At 40.0% G+C, this 19,125-nt stretch overlaps 1 protein-coding gene across 24 annotated transcripts in view; it reads left to right on the top strand.

Annotated features, from left to right (window-relative positions):
* ARHGAP28 (Rho GTPase activating protein 28) overlaps positions 1–19,125 on the top strand; it is a 330,654-nt gene that overhangs the window by 77,565 nt on the left and 233,964 nt on the right. Inside the window, exon 1 of one of the 24 annotated variants that reach the window (XR_006587786.1) lies at positions 6,723–7,909. The exons of the other annotated variants lie outside the window; for them this stretch is intronic. The gene's annotated coding sequence lies outside the window, so the exon portion shown is untranslated. Of the gene's footprint in view, positions 1–6,722; positions 7,910–19,125 lie in introns of those variants that run through there. 24 annotated transcript variants of the gene reach the window in all.

Raw genomic sequence — 19,125 nt, 5'->3', positions numbered from 1 at the left:
AGACATCTAACCGACTGAGCCACCCAGGCATCCCTAACTTCTCATATTTTTAATATAAAAAGGTAATGCTATATTACCTCTAAGGACTGCATTAGCAGCATCCCACAAATATTGAATTGTGTAGTTTTGTGTGATGATGCTGTAGTTTTTGTATTATTCAGTTAGATTTTTTTTTTTATTTCCCTTAGGATTTCTCCTTTGATCTTTGGGTTATTTAAACACATATTGTTTAATTCCCAATATTTGGGGCTTTTCTAGATCTCTTTTTCCAATTTCTAAATAAATTCCATTATGGTCAGAGAGCATACTTTATGAGTTAAGTCCTTTAAAATGTATTGAGATTGGTTTTATGGACAAGCATATGGTTTATCTTGGTAATGTGCACTGTGAGTTTTAAAAGAATGTGTATTCCACCCTTTGGGGTGAGAGTATTCAATAAATATCCATTAAGTTAATTTGGTTGATGCTGTTGTTTAACATTTCTATATTTTCCCCAATTTTCTGGTTACTTGTCGTTACTGAGAGAGAGGTATTGACATCTCTAGCTGTAACTGGGATTTGTCCATTTCTCCTTCCAGTTCTGAGAGTTTTGACTTCAAATATTTTGAAGTGTGATTTATTGTATCCATATTTAAGGGTAGGTTGTTGGGTTCTCTTTATAAAATAAGCTTTTTCTCATGAAGAAATAATGCTCTTTGTCCTCAGTCATATCCCTTGTTTCAAAGTTGTGCCTGCCATAGAGTTGTGCTATTCAGACATCCTTTCCAAAAAGTAGTGTACTTAGCCCATGACTTTAGCTGCCATACTTTTGGGATCTGCCACATATTTCTGCTGTAGCTATGCTCTCCCCAGGACACTCCCCATTCGTGATGGAGCACAACAGGGTACTAGAGTTGGGCCATTTTTGACCAATGCCAGCTCTTCTACTGAGCTGTATCTGCTGGGGACTGCCCATCAGCCTGGCTGAGACTTTCTCCCACTTGCACTGCAGCCTGAGGCCCTCCCGACCCAAATCTTCTTTCCCCTTCTCTCCTTTCACCGGTGTCAGATCAGCAATCATATCTGAAGATCTTTCCCTGTCCAGTCCTGCTCTTTCTCACCTTTGTCTTTCACAAATGGTTTCCCCAAATAAGTCTCCTGAACCTCCGATTTAGTCTTGACATCTGCTTCCCTGGGACCCAAACTACCACAGAAGTCTGCTTTGTCTGAATTAATATGGCCGCCCAAGCTTCCTTAGGCTTAATATTTGCATGGTAAACTTAGTCCATCATTTTACTCTGTGTGTTTATAATTAGTGTGTTTCTTGTAGGCAGCATATGTGGTTGGGTTTAATCTACTCTCTTTAAAAAAAATTTTTTTTTAATGTTTTTAATGTTTATTTATTTTTGAGAGAGAGACACGCACACAGAGTGTGAGCAGGGGAGGGACAGAGAGAGGGAGACACAGAATCCGAAGCAGGCTCCAGGTGAGCGGTCTGCACAGAGCCTGATGCGGGGCTCGAACTCACGAATCGCAAGATCATGACCTGAGACTGAGCCACCCAGGTACCCTGGGTTTAATCTGTTGCCTTGCTATATGTTTTCTATTTATCCCATCTGTTCTCTTTCCTGGCCTTTTTTGGATTATTTGTGTATATTTTTTATATTCCATTTATCTCCATTCTTATAGCTGTTTGTTCATTATTTTTAGTGGTTACTCCAGAGTTTACAGTATTCCACTTTAGCTTTTCACTTTTCACCTTCAAATAATATATCATTCATGTGGTACATAAGAACTTTATGATTTTATGCTTTCATTTTCTCCTTTCTATCCTTCATAATATTACTGTCATGCATTTTATTAAGTACTTATGTCAAAAACCTTATAATACATTGTTATTATTTTTTGTTTTGAACAATTATATTTTAAAGAAATATAATAAGGAATGCTTTTATTTTACATATGCTCACATATTTACAAATTTCCACACTTTTAATTCTTTTGTGCAGTTCCAAGTTTCCATCTGGTATTATTTTCTTTCATGAAAAACTTGCTCTAACATTTCTTGTAGTGCAGATCTGCTGGCCATGAATTCTTTGTACTTTTGTTTATCTAAGATAGTATTTATGAAGTCTTCGTTTTTGAACGATTTTTCACTGGATATAGAATTTTAGGATGACCTTTTCATTTTTCTTTCAGCACTTTAAAGATGTCATCCAACTGCTCTTTGCTTGTATTGTTTTAATGAGAAGTTGGCAGTCATTCTTATTGTTGCTCTTCTGTTCATCACGTCTGTTTTTTCCACTCTGCTGCTTTTGATGTTTTCCCTTTATCTTTGTTTTGTATTATCTTTGTTGGGGTTCACTGAATTTTTTGGATTTCTGGTTTGTAGTTTTCATTGAATTTGGAAAAATTGCAGCCATTATTTCTCTATCTCATTTTTATCCTGTGACTCCCCCGCACCCCAGCCCCCGCCATCCTAGGACTCAAGTAACATATGTGTTAGACCATTTGGGGTCATCCTGCACATCACTGAGGCTCTGTTCATTTTTTGCAGCCCTTTTTCCCCTCTGTGTGTTGAAGTTTGACTATTTTCTGTATTGTCTTCAAATGTGCTGGTCTTTTCTGAAGTTAATCAATGTCCTGATAATTGCATCTAGTATATTATCATTTCAAATCATTTTTCATTTCTGTTGTTATATGTTGAGCATATTTATAATTGTCTTGTGTGTCAATTCCTCACCTCTGTCCTTTTGAGTCTGTTTCTATGTCTCATTTTCCTGCTTCTTTGTATGTATAGTTTTGTTTTGTTTTTTTACTGAATACTAGATCTGTGTTTTGTTTGTCTGCAGTAGCCTTTACTGTATGGTGGATTTAGCCCTACAACTCAACTGATACTTTAAAGTTTCATACTACTAAGATACTTCTGGGGTTGGGACCTGAATGCCCAGGCACTGAACGTGGACTTTCTAGTCTGACTATTAAAAACTCGTGTGGGGGTGCCTGAGGGGCTCAGTCGGTTCAGCATCCGACTTTGGCTCAGGTCATGATCTCACGGTTCGTGGGTTCGAGCCCCACATCAGGCTCTGTGCTGACAGCTTGGAGCCTGGAGCCTGCTTCTGATTCTGTGTCTCCCTCTCTCTCTGCCCCTCCCCTGCTCATGCTGTCTCTCTCTGTCTCTCAAAAATAAATAAATGTAAAAAAAAAAAATTAAAAACTCATGTGTCTCCTTGCTCTTTGCAAACTCTGTGAATCCTTTAACTTAAAGATCCTCACTTGGTTTTTGTCCAGCATTGTGAAGTTAACCCTGTTTATATGTGACTTACCATTTAGCAACAAACTCAGGGAGACCCATATATAGATTTCTTGAGCCCTTTGTCTGCATAGCTCCTTCCTGTCTTATACTTGTCCTAGAAAATTCCATCTGCCTTAGCCTCTGTGAACTCTGTTCTGTGTCCCCTTAATTCAGACCCCAGTATTCCTGGGTTTCCTGTCACTGCCCTGCCAGTCTGGAATGTGCATCCAGGATGGAAGCTGGGGTAACTACAGAGTTCACCTCAGTTGTTCCCTTTCTCTCAGGATCACATCTTGTACTTTCTTATAACATTTATAAGCAGTTTTTCACATATTTTATCCAGTTTTCTAATTGTATGGCAGGAAGGCTACTGCAGTCCCAGTTAATCCATCATGGTGAGAACCAGAAACTTCAGTTTTTATGAATATTCTGGATGTTTTCTTTTACATAAGGTAGCCTTTGAGAACATTCTGTTGTTGAACAAGAAGCGATTTTTTGCAGAGTCTCCAAGGCCATTTACTATGCCCTGGGTTGGCACAGGCTAAGATTGGACACAGCACTGTGGTTGGGCATTTCAGAAAGAAGGGGGTAAGGCAACTGGGAGATAAAGGGTGGCAGTGGGCCCTTTTCTTTCCAGGTACCCTTGCCCCAATCATAAATCAAGGGCAACCTGTACATTCAAACTATTCCAAGAGAGGAGTGTCCTGGCTGAAAAATTCTGTATCTCTTATTTATGGATGGAACTTCCTTTCTCTATTGAATGTTCATGGCAATTTAAGTATTTATTTTTATATATATATATAATTTTTTTAATGTTTATTTATTTTTGAGAGAGTGAGAGAGAGACAGAGTTACAAGCAGGGGAGGGGCAGAGAGAGAGGGAGACACAGAATCCGAGCAGGCTCCAGGCTCCAGGCTCCGAGCTGTCAGCACAGAGCCTGACGAGGGGCTCAAACCCACGAGCTGTGAGATCATTACCTGAGCCAAAGTCAGACGCTTGACTGACTGAGCCACCCAGGCACCCAAATTTAAGTATTTCTTTTAATCTTTTTCTTCAGCATCAGTGCTATTTGAGGACTTCTGAAAGCCAGGTGCTCTGTTAGGGATTTGTACTAAATCATTTATTTTTATAAAATGTCTCAGGAGGCAGGCACTAATATGACCTCTGTTTTACCCATGAGTAAAGCAAACTGTAAAAGGATTAACTTTGCCCAAGCTCACGCAGTGTGCAAGTGGCAAAGCCAGTTGAACCTATGTCCTTCTTCCTTCGTGCCCTGCACTCTTGATATTGAGGTATACGTTCCCCCTTAGTACACACTACCTTTGTACCATAGCTACTTCTATACCTGTCTTACCAGTTCATGAGTTGATTGAGAATAGGAACCCTGTGCTTATACATCTTAGGTCTTCAGTGTTTAGCAGAACCCCTGCCTAGAGCAAGTTGAAAGGGAGAAAAGGAGGGGCAAATATCATCTTTATCTCTCACTTTGGAAAAGAAATAGTCTGATAATTAACTTGCTGTTGAAATACTTCCTTGTCAATAGGACTGATCTTTTGATGTAACTTTTTTTACTTACTTTCTTCGTCATTAATCATAGGCGCTAGAGTCAGCTCACAGGAAATCAGCTGTCCTATAAAACAACAGATGGCAAAAAGGAAAAATTCATGATTCTTCTCTTGTGCAGTGTATATGCCTACTTAATGGCAGACTTTGGGATAATGTGTTCCATGATGTTTGCTCCTTTTAGTCATACCTATAAATTATCTTACCTTAGAAGATTTATTTTATGTTTTATAGCGTAAGTGTTTATTAAAATAAGATACATGGTAGTCTCAAATAATAATGTTAATAACATAGCAAAACCTTCCAGTCAGTAACTTGAAGTTATCTTTTTATTTGCTAGTCTAATACACAGTGATATCTTGATTAAGTCTGCCAGGAACCAGGGCAATAAAGCTGTTCTACAGGAAATGGCTGACAGTACATCAGCATCCCCAGGGGAGGGTGTCTGGGCTTCCAGGTGGGTCTCCCAAAGGTTCTTCTTACATTAGATGGCTGTTGGATGGCAGTTTCCACAATTTGTTCTCCTCCCCCAGGGTCAAATGTACATGTTCCAGGAGGCATTTAAGCCACATCTGATAACCCTTGTAGTTGAACTTACAAGCTCCCTGTAGACTGGTATTTGTCAGGCTAGAGGCTACGTGTAAGGTGAGAAAGTCTTGCTGCTGGAAACTGTCAGAAATCTATTTCAGAACTTCTTTAGAATCTGTAATTACTCAATTAAAAAGGCCTTTACCCCCAGGGAAGTTGCGTGCGAGGTGAAGGAGGGGATATGTGGAAAACAACGCGTCACAATGTCTGAAACTTTGAGCTCAGAAAAACGGAGTATCGGAACCTGTTAAAGGCAGGAAATTCTGTTTTTATTTGACCACCACGCTCTGTTCTTCAGGGATTCTTTCTTGTTGGCCAAAAGCTATACAACTTTCAGGTTCAGTGATTATGAAATGCTTTCTCATATTGCGGAACCAAAATGACTTCATTCAGAGTGAGAAACTTTAAATCTTTATTTTCCATTTTTAACACTTGCAAAAAGATCTGTATAAGCTCTTGTTCTGTCTATAAAGTCAAGAGAGCCAAGAGAGAGGGCAGGGAGGAGAGAAAAAGGGTGCGGAGCGTCCTATTTCCCAAGCAACGCAAGAGAACTCCTTAGAAGTAAGAGGGAATTATGTTTCACATGATCTTTTAAGATGCAGAATCTTTCCTCTCTTGGTAATTTTATAAGGTGGACAAGTATCCACTAGAGTTGCTGTCTTCTTCATTCATGGTAGATTAATGGGCAGCCATCAAAGAATTGATTTTTAGTCTCTCTTAGCCTGAACTGGCCTGAACTGGCCTGAACTGGATTCAGGCAATGATGTGAAGGCTCAAAACTAAATCTCTTGTTTCAGATCCCTGAGACTATCCTGTCTCCCAGCATGTTGTTATGTTATATTAAACATTAGCAGTTGGATCGTAAGACCCACAAGAGACCACACATTTGTATCCTCATTGTCTGGGTAATGCTTTTAAAAAAATCAATGAGTCCTTATCACATCCCACCGCCACCGCTGGAGGACGTGAAGGGCACCAGAGGAAAGGAGTTTCCATTTTTAACAGAAACAGGCCTGAGGAAGGATTTTAGGTATATTCTAAATTAAGCTAAACTCTTTGTCAGTGAATTAATTCATACTGATTTTGTACCTCATATCCATGTTGTAAAAAATCTGTACATGAACCATCTTCATATATTTGAACAGGGTGATATAACAAAACATAGAGTTGTATTTATGTCAACTGTTGTTAAGGGCTCCAACTTGTCTTAAAATTCTATAGCATTGCATTTTTCCTGGGATGTTTTTCTAGAGAAAAAAATTGTGGTTCATTCATTAATTCAGTAAGTATTCGTTATAGGCTTACTGTGTGTAGAGCATTGTGGTTTATTTTGTCTGAAATTATGCATTTATCTCTTCATTTATTTAAAAACAAGTACTTATTGCAGGTTAATAAATATTAAGTGCTATTCTTGGTCCTGGGAATCATTATTAAGTATTCATTACCAATGGGGAAGTCAGACAATACACAAGTAAACAAATGTATAAATGTATAAACAAATAATTTTGGAGAGAGGAGAGATGTATTAGGTCGTTGCATTCAGCTACTAATGTCTGATACTATGTAATAGCAGCTGGGAAATTGGATGCCATGATGCAATGACAGCATGACCTTGACTTTTATATAAGGCAAAATATGGGGTCTTTTACAGTTATGAGGTTCTCAGAGTAGACACATAAAGTGCTTGTTATTAGTCCCATTTATTCAGACAAAAAAAAGTGAGGCTTTGAGAAGAGAGATTGGATGAATTTCATATGGAAGGCCCAGGAAGATTGGATGAATTTCTTTACTTAAAGCTAGCAAATTGCAAAGGTTTTCTGAATCAAGCCTTTGCCTTCTGACCCTAAGTTGCATGGTTTTTTGTCTGCATTACTACTTGATACATGTTGGAATAATTATCTACAAATTCTTTTGTTTCTACATTTCAGGTTTAAAATCTTTCCGGAGTCAAGACTCACCAAATCACTCTAGATACAGTGTGTTTGCTTTTGACTTTGGAAGTACTTTTAATAAAGCCTCCTATCTGCTTAGCTGGGAAAAGAAGGAAAGGGGGAGAGACTGTGTCCAAAAATTGCCCTCACACACTCCACGGGTTTTCATAAATCTCAGGCTTCTTGAGGCTGATTACACTTTGCAGTCTTCCTTAGGAAATGGGTGAAAATTGGAGCTGGGACACAAACAGGAAGGCTGGGAGGCAGATCTGTCCTGCAGGCACTATTTCTTTAAATAGTTACCGTGCAGTGGGAATTAGTTTACCACTTAGACAAGAAACTCCAATACCCTTTGTTTCTTGGCGGCTGAGCTGGAGGCAGCTAGTGCTGTCCTGTCCCGGAGGGGGAGGCAGTGCTCAGAGGGTGTGTGGTGGTGGATGTGGGTTGGAGGATGGCCTCCCCACGTCTGGGCCATGAGGACACACGGTCGCACAGATGTTCTGTGCTTCTCCCTTAAGAATATCATCTGTGAGACTTTTAACCTCCTAAAAGGTAAGGTACAGAGCACTTCCTAGATCAGTAACTTGGGCTGCAGGCTTCTTTCCGCAGACTGATTCTTTTAAGAAGGGAGAGAAGAGGGTAGGTAAATGGTTGCTGTAGCTTTTTTAAAATCCATTTTAAGTGAATGTATAAGTGGGGCTTATGGTTTTATTAGTGGGTTATAGGTACATAATGTTAAGCGATTGTAAACTGGTTTTTTATCCTTTCAAAGGAGATTTTTGTTACAGTGTGGATGTAACTTTCTAAAGCTCAACTGTAGAAGGAGAGCACATAAGTACTGTTACTAATTTGGGAAGACGAGTTAAAATGGAATCTTAATAGATGCATAAAAATTAATGTCTTAGAGATCTTTTGATTCTCCTGCTTTTGAGCAGGAGCCTTTAAACTCCAGTCCAGTCTTTCCTGATAATCATCTACTTTTGGAAACATCTCCTGAGGTAGCCTCCATTACCCAAGCAAGTGCTTCCACTCTTTAGTGGAATTCATGTATTTCTTTGGTCAGGCTGCTGAGTCTCTCCTCTTGTTTTCCACATTGGGAGAAGGCGCGCCAAGCAGAAGCAGCTGTGTTTGTGGCCCTGGTCCTAGAGAAGCCAGGTGGGTGGAGTGCCCATTATGTACGTGCCCTACATAAAAGCACTGTGCCTGCGACTTCTTTGTGCCACATTTGTCCATTTCTTCTCATCTTTTCCTGGCCTCCGCATACTCCTCCCTCATGCACCTTCTTGGAGAAATCAGTACCTGTGTTAGAGCGTACCCTCAAAGCCATCCATTAGTCTGATTCACGGCAAGCAGAAGGTCTATTTCAAGAAACACAAATGCATGCTCTTCCCAGAAAGGATTCCACAGTGTCTATTAACCTACTTCCATGTTTAATTTTTAGAGCATTATTATCCACAGAGCCCCTTTGGCAGTGACTCCTTATTCGTTCGTTCTTTCTTTCTTCCTTTCTTCCTTTCTTCCTCCCTTGTTTTTGTCCTTTGCGTTGTCTTTCAGAGGAAGGGGAGGTATTAGGAAGGGTGGTTTTCTTGTTTATTTGAATTTCATTTCCTTCAAATTAGAATCATTTGCTTCAGACTGTTCTAGGTTCTTTTTAGTTAAGTAGCATCATCTTTTGTTTTGCCACTGTGTTTATAGTTTCTTTATTGTTTTAAAATTGTTTTACTAGTGTATTTTGTAATCAGAGGTAAATTCTACTTTAGCCCTATTGAACTGTCTTTTTAGATTGGAGTGTGGTAAGAAAGTCCATTTAGATGAAATACTGCTTTTCTTGTATAGTAAGTGTGTAGAGGGATAAGGGCTTTTTTTTTCCTTTTAGTTTTACCTTTAGATTTCAGAGTGTGGTAAGCAAAACCAAGGTCCCTCATAGGGGATACGTTTTCCAGCATAATGTCCAGGATGTGGCGGTAGCTTGATGTACTCGTTTGTTTGTGAAAATAATTGTATACTTCCATGCTTTGATGATTATTACTAAATAAGGGAGTCTTCCTTTTACTTTAAGGCTTGTAAGTAGTAAGGGATTTGCATTATATCTGGAAATTGTTGTTAAATTTGACATTCTATAATTTTGTTTTGATAGCCCCTAGAGTTCTGCATGTAGTAACTGCCCCCTGACCCACCCCCGTGGTACATGTCCTATCTGTTATGAATTTTGTAAGGCCCTTGTTAAACTATAAACTAAGGGACCAATTGAATAGTAACCATGCCAATCAAAGGTAAGTTTAACAAGATAAGGCTTGTATTTAACTTTGAAAATATAAAAAAGGACTTTATTTTTATGATCCTAAACTGAAGGAAGAAGAATCAGATGGAGAACAGAACAGTGTTTAGCTTACCTAAGCAAGCAGAATCTTTAAACATAAGGAGCTCTGAAGAAAATGGGCATAATAATGTGAGGCTTTTTAGCCAAGGTTCCGGCAGAAATTGTAGAAAAGTAAAACCACTTACGAGATGAGCTACGAGGAAATCAGTACCCCTCTGCATTAAGTAGAATAACAAAGTGAAGTAACAGATTTACTGGAAGGCCTCCTACTGACCTGAGTTGAGCCCAGTGCAGGAATGTGTTTCAAAGCCCGTTTAAAACCCCAGAGGTGGTATTTTGAATCCATCTTGCTGACGTAAACGCAGACCCTGCCTGGAAATTTTCCAAAAGCAGAGTGTGAAGGCAACTCAGTCAAGATGTGCAATATCATTATAGTAAAGACATGGGGAAGCGATTCACCACCATCTTGGGAGACAGAGTGTAACAGCCCTTCAGCTATTCTGAAGGTGTAGTGTGACCTCGTGATAAGACCATTCACTGAAAGAAGATTGCACCGCGAACAATCGACACCCCCAAGTGCTTATCTAAACAGAAGGAAGGGGGGGATTGAGAAAAACGGAATGGTTTCTTAGTGATAGCGAAGGCTGTAGATTATTTCAGGGGACGACAACTATTGAGAGCAGTGTTTGGACAACGTCAGTGCAGATGAGATGGCCATTCATTGCCAGGGGACTTTAGTGATGAATAAATGATAGGTTTCCAAAGCTCAGGGACCAAGCAAACTCTGCCCCCTGTAAGTGAGCAGAGTAAACAGGTCTTGTCTCTGTTAGCTAGAAAGATTAGTGTACTTAATACTCTATGTTAAAGTATTTAATTAAATGAACATGAAGATGTAAACTTTTAAAATTTCTCATGTGAATATACATAGTAGTAAAATTGGGGCCTTACATCAAGGGACATTTCCTACCCAGATGCATGTCACTCTGGTGGAGACTTCGCAAGAATCCAACCAGGTGCTTTACAAAAATCACTATTTTGGACATGAAAGGTCCATTATTCTGTTTAAAACGATAGAAAAGACATAATATTTCAGTTATTTGTGTACTAGAGCAGTACATAACTGTCTGAAACTTCTGGCCTAAGTTCTTCCTGTTCCATGGCTTACAGAGCTCATCCCAAATAATGCCTCCATGAACTTCAGAAGGAGAGCTGGAGATGTGGAGGCAGTAAGCCCACGGCAGCCCAAGCCTGCTGCGTGCTGGTGTAGGGCGTCCACGGGAACTGCGTGACTGCTCAATACTGAGTGCTTCGTAGCAGTAGAATTAAAATGGACGCTCACAGACCGTTCACCTACTTGAAAAGATTCTTTTTAAATAATAGCATATTATATAGTAATTGTCTTACATTCTTTGCCAACCTCGAATTATACAGTAGGTACGAATCTTCTCATATGTTTTAATTATAAAGCATGACAAGGTTTATCACTTTATCCATCCCTGGCTTCAGCTGCTCTCCCTCCCCCACTGCCTTATCCCTAAACAAAACACCCCAAAGCTTAGTCTCTTTTCAAATTAGGGAAGTCTGTGGATATCCCTCACCACTGAGAGGTTGCAATCCCTGCAAAACTGCTTTCTAATGTATAAAATAGAAGAAATCAGAAGCCAGTATTAGATAAGCCCATTTTGAGCTTTTTCAAGAAGTGTCATTTCCAAAGTCTCAGAAATGTCTGAGCTATCAAAACATTCGCCACTAGCGACTTGTAGGTTTTGGTGGTAATGGTAGGAGTAGAATCACAGAGTGGTTGCAGGCATTTTATGAATACTGTTTCCTTTATATTCACAAGAAACTTCACGCAGAAATGGGTATTCACAGTTGACAGGTAAGGGGACTGAGGCAAAATGAGGCCAAGTGTCTTGCCCACATTTCATACAGCTGATGAGTGTCAGGACAAGAACGTGAACCAAAATCTGTTTGAGTCTGAAGCCTGGGCATTTTCTCCCGCATGATGCTGAGTGAATGACAAAATTTGTTACTGTGTTTTCCACTCTGGAGATAATAGGAAAACTCTTTGAGGTGTTGGTGGAAGTCACTGCAGGACTAGGAACAATCCAGGGAGGCCATTTCTCCTATTAAAGGGGCCCCCATATTCTCTGTTCTCTGACCATTCTGGTTTGTGTGTGTGTGTGTGTGTGTGTGTGTGTGTGTGTGTGTGTGTGTGTGTGTTTTAATTTTAGAGAGAGACTGTGTGGGAGTGGGAGAGAGGGGCAGAGGGAAAAAGAAGAGGGGAGAGAGAGAGCAAGCTAGCTTCATGCGGGGCTTGTTCTCAAGACTGTAGGATCACGACCTGAGCTGAAATCAAGAGTTGGACGCCTAACTGACTGAGCCACCCAGGCGCTCTTGTTCTTTGACCATATTTACTTCCTTTTCTGACCTGTTCTCTTGAGGGAGAAGGTAGTACCTATTCTTCTTCCATGGTGTTATATATATACATTTTGGTGCTTCTGTGCACACGCATGCATGCACGTGTGTGTGGAGGGGATACTGTTGGAAGAAAAGAAGGGAAAGGATCACATTACCCTCTATGAACTGTACACATTTGAGAAGGAATGTGTTACAGAGAATTATTGTATGTTCTTAAGCCCTAAGTGGACTCACTGAGCATTTTCAGTAACCTGTTTACAATTCAGTTTACTGCAGATTTGTCTTTTTGGCAGTTACTTGACCACTTTGGATTGTAAACAAATTCATCTGTCAAAGTCCAGCTCACATTCCACACCTTCTTTCTCCCTTCTTCCCATCTTACCACTTCCCTCTCTCTGGCCTCTTCTCCAAATTCCCGAAGAGTAGGTTCGCAGTTTCTGTCTTTTAGTGTTTATATACTCCCATGTTCAGCAAGGTGAGCTTTTTTTTTAAATTTCTTTTAGCATTTGTTTAGTTTTGAGAGACAGAGACAGAGAGCGCATGAGCGAGGAAGGGATAGAGAGAGAGGGAGACACAGAATCTGAAGCAGCCTCCAGGCTCTGAGCTGTCAGCACAGAGCCCAACATGGGGCTCGAACTCAGCCGTGAGATCACGATCTGAGCTGAAGTTGGATGCTTAACTGACTGAGCCACCCAGACGCCCCAAGGTGAACTTCCTTTTGAAAAGCATTATCTTGTCTTTGGCTAGCCTGTAGATGCCCATTGGACACTGATTGTTTCCTTTATGTAACTCAGTAACATCCCTCCTGTGTAGCTAATGTAGAACTGGCCTTTAGTATTAATGATTCATTGGTTATATTATCCTCTCATTGGTTCTATTTTTGTATTGTGAGTCTAAACAGATTGTTCTTCCCAAGACAGTTCTTGAAATATTTGGAGATCGTGATCATGCTTCTAAATTTCTCCAGTACTTTGAACATTTTTACGTATGGTACAGCTTCTTGACTGTCTGTCTTCATCAATCCTGCTCTGAATTCAGTCTCGACTGTCAACCTCTACCCTTTGAATGATGCCCAGAGCTGAATTCCAGTTCTGCTGTGTTTAGGATAATCATCTCCCCTTTCTGTGTGATACACTTCTATACTTCTATGCTGCTTACCTTCCACTTAGTCTTTTTGGCATCCTTATAGAGCTTTTAGCTTGTACTGACCTTGAATTTGGCCACAATCTCTTCATCTTTTTCATATGAACTGTACTCTTGCCAGGAAGCAGTCATCCTAAACATGTACAGCTGAAGTTTCTAAACTTCATCTTCATTCCTATTAAGCTTTATCCTGTTAGTTTCAGTCCATTAGGCCTCCCAGTGGAGAGTTCTTGATTTTTGGATTATTATCCAAAATAGTCTATTAGACGAAGTAAGGAAAATGATCTTCTGAGAAAAAAAATTCCTAAGCTTTCAAAAAAAATCTAATTAATCTTCCCAAAGAATGTTTCTACTCCTGTTACCTTGTTGAGAGAACTTTGCATAGACCAGTAGTTAAAACCCCATCGTGTCCTCCTGTGGAAACTGAAGAGTTGTTACAGCTATGCTTTCTATTGTATCACCAGCCAAATCAGATTCCTTGTCCATCCCACCCCGTTGCCTGCACCTGCCTAGCTGTGTGACTTTGTTCACCAGAATGCACATTGTTCCTATTCCATCTCAACCAGTCAGCATCCTGCACATCCTTCTCCCTGAGGTCCTTCCTGAACTTTAATAGGGAGTAATTTCTCCTTCTTTTCGGTTCCCAAAGCTTGGTCTCAAACTCTTAACACGTACTGAATTCTACTTTAGGAGTGCAATATGTATGATATGGTGAGTGAGAGCAGAGGCTCTGGGAATGGATAGGCTGTGTGTAAATCTGGGTTGTACCCTTTATTAATGTTCTATCATGGACTTGTGAATTTTTCTTTTAAACCTCACTTGTCATATCTGTAAAATGGAGGTAGTAGTGCCTACCTTATAGGGTTATTGTGAAGATTGAACCAGTGAGTATGTGTAAAGTATTTAGAATGGTGCCTGGCACATAGTAATTGCTCATGATGGTCAGCCATATCTATGGTACTCAATAAATTGAATTTTGCTGATGAAGTTCAGAATAACTTATGGACACAAGTTGTGTTTTTTTTTAATTTTTTTTTTATGTTTATTTTTAAGAAAGAGAGACAGAGCATGAGTTGGGGAGGAGCAGAGAGAGACGGAGACACAGAATCTGAAGCAGGCGCCGGGCTCTGAGCTGTCAGCACGAAGCCTGATGTGGGGCTTGAACTCACAAACTGTGGGATGGTGCCCTGAGCCAAAGTCGGATGCTTGACCGACTGAGTCACCCAGGCGCCCCTGGACACAAGTTTTTGAATCCTCAAAACATGTCTGTCAGAGAAAACATTTGTAAATTTATGGAGACAGAATATTAGAGAGGAACATTTCTCTAAGGAAGCATTGTGAGATGATCTCCAACTAGTGGCCAGACTCACAGCCTTTTTCTTTTGCAGTCAAATACTAGTCAACATTTTTATAAGCACTGTGCACATTTACTTGTATCAAGTGCAGATAACCTGGAGAAATATGGTCTTCCTGTTATGAACTGTGTTTCTCAACATTGCAATTATAAAATGGTTAATTGCTCAAAGCTTAATTTTAATTTGTGTGCCCATGGGCTTATGCTGATTTGCATTTTGCTTAGTACAGCATGACAAAAGGCATTGTAAAGCATTTTTTCCCCTTTTATGAAGTATAATCTTTATTCCCTTGAAAAAAGCATCCTGCTTAAGCAACATCAGAAACTCATGCATTTAGCTGTTGGTATTTATTATGAGGATTAGCAATCTGTAGCCTGATAACTCACTCTGACCTCAGTACTTACTGAAGGTCTACCAAGAATCCTGTGTTGGGTGAGGTTATGTTAGGATGTTAAGAAGTAGTAGGTGAAATTTCTGTACTTAGGTATATTTGGAGATATAGCACAGTAATGAAGGTAATATAATATGGGCATATTATAGTTATGTACTCAGTGAATTACTAAGTCTACTAAGTCAGTGGCATAGAAAACTGGGTAGTATAAGAGCCTCAACAGGATGTTTCTTAATTGCTACAAAACTATTTCAATTCTCTTTCCAAACTGTCTCTTCAAGAACCTCTAGAAATTAATGAATATAAGCCTTGAGGACAACAATTAACTAATAATGTACAAAGTGTTTCTTCTTTGAAAATTTGCTCTTAGATATATCTGATGAGGAGGAAGTATTATAATAGGTAACAGATTATCTTAATTAGTTCTGATGATAACCTTATGTTATTATCCCATTTTTTTGAGACAAGGGAAGGTCAGGTCTCAGAGTGAACACATAAGTTACTTGTGGTAAATCTGTGATTCAGTTCACATCAGTCAGTCCAACTGAAAAGCCCTCTTTCTTAACCACTATACTCTCTTGTCATTGATTCCTGTTTACCAGCCTACTTAAAGGATCCCTTATTAGATTATTATGGATGAATTGTAGCAATTGTGATTGGAGTGGGGTAAGATGAGTTAGAAAAGGTAAGCTAAGGCAGGTTGTAAAGATACTTTTATACCAGCTAATGAGTTTGGAACAGTTTGGAACAGTTAACAAAAGAATGGCATTATGTAATTGTTGTTTAAGCAACCTTTGCAGATTTATGTAAAGAATATTAAAATGGCAGAGCAAGATATTGGGAGACAGGTGTGCAGTAGCTGACATATCATAAATTTGTATACTAGATATACAACTAAATAAAAAAAAAGATGTTTTGAGAGATGTGTCTCTCAGATTTGGCCCAATTTATGGACCTGTCCAGTATGGTGGGCAAAGATGGGGGAGGTGTGAAAAATGTCAGAGTTGTAGTGATGTGGTTCCTGAGGCTGGGGAAAAGGAGGGGCTGATTTTGGACATGATGAGTTTCAGGTAAAGGAGAACGTATGAAGATGATTTGACATCCTGAAGAATCTGAGCTCAAGAGTGATCTGTCCAAAGAGTAGAGAATCCTCAGCCAGTAAGTGAAGCCACAACAATGGATATGGTCATGGGGAGGGGCTCAGGTACTGCAAGTAAAGAGATGTCGGAAGAGAATGAGGGACAAAACCCAATATTGAAGGTTTGACCCTCCTTAGTGGTGTTTTAATCTGATGGCTACACTGTGGACTCTTTGATTGGAGTAGATGTTTCCCAATCTTTTGTCAACATGACTATAAGCTGTTCTTTATGTTGGCTTTCTTGGACAGGGGCTAAGCTATTAGCTGTTGATTTTTACTAGTATCACTCGCAGAGGATTGATCAACTCTGAACTTGGGAAATAGTTTTCTCTCTGTAAATTGACTAAAGAGTGGTATAGTCTGGAGATATGTATAACTCACTCATAAATCAGTCGTTAGATGTCCCAGCTTTACTTTAGGATATTTTTTTCATAAAGTTTGCATATTACATTTCTAGTTTTAAAATAAATTAGTGCCGTGATATAATCCACATGAAATGTCCAACAATCCCTTAATGAACTCCAAGTTTCTTGTGAAACGTCTTGGAAACCTGACTGGTAGCTTCCTAGGCCCTAGAACTATATGAGTGCTTTGATTCTATTGTGGTTTGCTCTTTTGGTGGTGAGGAGGAACTTCCCTGAAAACTGGCCATGTTGCCTGTTCATAGACCGCTATTAGTGACCACCGCAAGAGAGGTAACAATAGTGCAGGTAGCCTGGGGGAAATACCTGAGGCACAGGGCAAAGAGTTTTGGTTCTGGGGTCCTATTGCCTGAGTTTGAATCCTACATCTTACATCTGACTGACATCGTAGTCTTACCAGCTATGGGTCCTCAGATGAGTGACAAACTCTCCTTAAGCCTTTATTTTTTATCTGTAAAAAGAAATTTTAATAGTACTGGTAATATTTTTCATAGAATTGTTGAGGATGTTCAGTAGGTATTTTACCGAATGTTGGGTAATTGCTGAGTATTATTGCACATCGACTAGGGTTACTTTCTTTTTTTTTAATTTTTTAACATTTACTTATTTTTGAGAAAGAAAGAGCATGCGTGCACGTGAGAGGGCCAGAAAGAGGGAGACAGAGAATCTGAAACAGGCTCTGCTCAATGAGTGCAGAGCCCAACACAGGGCTCAAACTAATAAACGTGAGATCATCTCCTGAGCCAAAAGCAAGAGTAGGCCACTTTATCAACTGAGCCACCTAGGTGCCCTGACTAGGATTACTTTCTCTGTTTTATTCTGTTTTAAATACCTTTTTGAGTGTTGCATTCTCTGGAAATGTTTTTAATCAGACTTTCCTGAATGTAATACAGTTCTTAACTCTATGGTCCTGTGAATAATAGATTCTCTGATATTAGGGGATATGGCCCTATCACAGCAGTTCCTTCTAATGCATCTGGAAGACTACTTTTTTAGGATATCCCTCCTTTCCTTGTACAGAATCACTACTTCACATCTGTAAGCAGATGGCTGGCCTAACTCCGCAACTTAAGCAGGAGTCAGAACATCTGAATCCATCTGTTGAAATTATGGTGTGTTCATTTCCTTTCTCTCCAGCCCAGGTCTCAAAGAATGCTTGCCTGAGTTTTATAGTAGAGGTTTTTCATTTAATGTTCTTGCCATACAATCATGCAGACATAAGAGCCCAGGCCTTTTTGTAGGCCATCATAAATATCAAATTTAGTTTGGGCCCAGACACTATTGAAGGGTGCATTGTGTACTGTGTATAAAAACAACCCTATATTTTGGGGGCACCTGGGTGGCTCAGTTGGTTAAGCATCTGACTCTTGATTTTGGCTCAGGTCGTGATCTTGCAGTTCGTGAGTTCGAGCTCCACATTGGGCTCTGAGCTGATGGCTTAGAACCTGCTTAGGGTTCTGTCTTCCTCTCTCTCTCTGCCCTTCCCCTGCTTGCTCTCTATCCTTCTCTCAAAAAAACACAACCCTATGTTATGTTATTGGTGAAATTCCCCTAAACTGCATATTGAGATAGATACTGAAGCTCTGCAAGTAAGCACATGTGTCCTCCTTGGCCTGCTGATCAGGGCTATGGAACTTGCATGATAGAAAATGAATAATAGTCCTGGCAAGCTAGACATTTTCAGGAGTTACATATGTTTTTCACATTTCTTTGGGTAGAACCAGATTGCAAGAGCCTTTACCATTGCAGCTACTCGATTTTCATAAAACCAACATACCAACATAGTTCTTGTATTCTGGGCTCTCCATGTTGTTTTTATCACAATGCTACAAAGTTTCAGTATATAATTCCCAGAGTCCCAGGGTAAGGGTATACTGTAATCCCCTAAACAGCCCTTTATGAACAATACCTGCCCCGGTTCTAGGGCAAAGGTCATGCTTGCCAGTCCTTGTGGACAGCAGAAATATTGGTCTCCTCGTGTATAGCGTTTTGAACATCCTCACTATTGGGAAAATGGGTTAGTTAGTGGTAAAAATTCATTTGTCAAGACTTATGTAAACCCCTGACAGTTCTTTATTGCTTCAAAATGACTCTGGCTAATGTGCATCTTTCTAACAAACCTCTAACAAACCTCTGGCAGAACTTCATCTTGCTACAAAAGTAAGTCAAAGAGAACCCAAAATGTCACTGACGTGGAACCCAAGAGTCCCTAGTTTATATAAAAGAGATTTTTATGAACTGGAGTTGTTTGGTAAACTGCAGAAAAAATAAGAGGCTGCAGCAAAACTTTGGAAAGGAGAGGCGAGCAGAGGGGTCAGGCCCCTCCTGTGAGCAGCGGAGCTGGAAGCATGTTGACTCGTGTAAGCAGGGACCGATGGTGCATTCCATCTCTCAGGAAGGACCAAGGACCTGCCTGAGCCCACGTGCTTCCAGGCCGGGCCCTCTTCTTGAGCCTCGGTTGGACCTGTAAAGCTACCCCAGCTCTAAATTAGAGCTCAGGTAAAAGATCCAAGGTCAAGGCCAGATGGCCAGCCAGAATCTGCTCCTCTGGTATTTGCAGAAGTCAGACCATGGGGCT

The sequence above is a fragment of the Felis catus genome, chromosome D3 (genome assembly GCF_018350175.1).
Source record: "Felis catus isolate Fca126 chromosome D3, F.catus_Fca126_mat1.0, whole genome shotgun sequence".
NCBI lineage: Eukaryota > Metazoa > Chordata > Mammalia > Carnivora > Felidae > Felis > Felis catus.
This window is presented reverse-complemented; position numbering and strand designations above follow the sequence as displayed.